Source organism: Psammomys obesus, unplaced genomic scaffold (genome assembly GCF_907164565.1).
Source record: "Psammomys obesus unplaced genomic scaffold, mPsaObe1.curated_primary_1811, whole genome shotgun sequence".
Lineage (NCBI taxonomy): Eukaryota > Metazoa > Chordata > Mammalia > Rodentia > Muridae > Psammomys > Psammomys obesus.
In genome coordinates this window covers 10379837-10380586 of record NW_026586383.1, presented here as the reverse complement: position 1 = coordinate 10380586, position 750 = coordinate 10379837, and positions in this window count along the sequence as shown.

Here is a 750-nt window from a genome sequence, read left to right as displayed (position 1 = left end):
GTGGCGCGGGCCAGCGGCCCGGGCGCTAAGAGGCGCTTCTCCGGGCCGGGGGAGGGCGGCGGGGGCTCGCCGGACGGGCGGCGGGGCTGGCCAATGGCGAGGCAGGGGCGGGGCCTCGGCGCAGGTAGGGGCGGGGCCTGGGCGCCCCGGGGGCGTGGGCGCGGGGTCCGGCCGGAGGTGCGCGCGGTCGGGAGCAGCCGCCGGCCGGCGTCGTGTGGGCTCCGCGGCGGGGACGCTGGGCTCGGCGCCGCCCCCGGCTCCCGGCAGCGCGCCCGCCGCTCCAGCCGTCTGCTCCAGGGGCGCCAGCGGCAGCCTCCCCGGTTCCCACGCCGCCGGACGGGGAGGGCCGCGGCTCTCCAGGCTGCGGGCCGGGCTCGAGGGGCTCCGTCCGGCGGGTCGCGCTGTTGGGGCCGCCTGTGACGAGAGCGAAGCCGAGGGGAGCCCCGGCTCGGGGTCCCTCCGGGCCGGGCGGAGCGCCGCCGTCCTCCGCAGGGCGCGCTCGGAGCCGGACGCGCAGCCCGCGCTAGACGCGAGGAACGCGGAGTCGCCGTTCCGGCGCCCCCGCGCGGGGACCGAAGCCTGTAGCGCTCCGCGGGCCCAGACTGTCCACAGCCCCGTCCCGCCGAGGGCCCCGGGGGCTAGGACAGGGTGCCAGCGTCCCGCGCGGCCTCTGCAGGATCCGGCCGGCTGCGAGCGGGGGAGGGGGCCGAGGCTGCGCTGCCTCGCACGCTCGTCTGTGGGGCTCGGTGC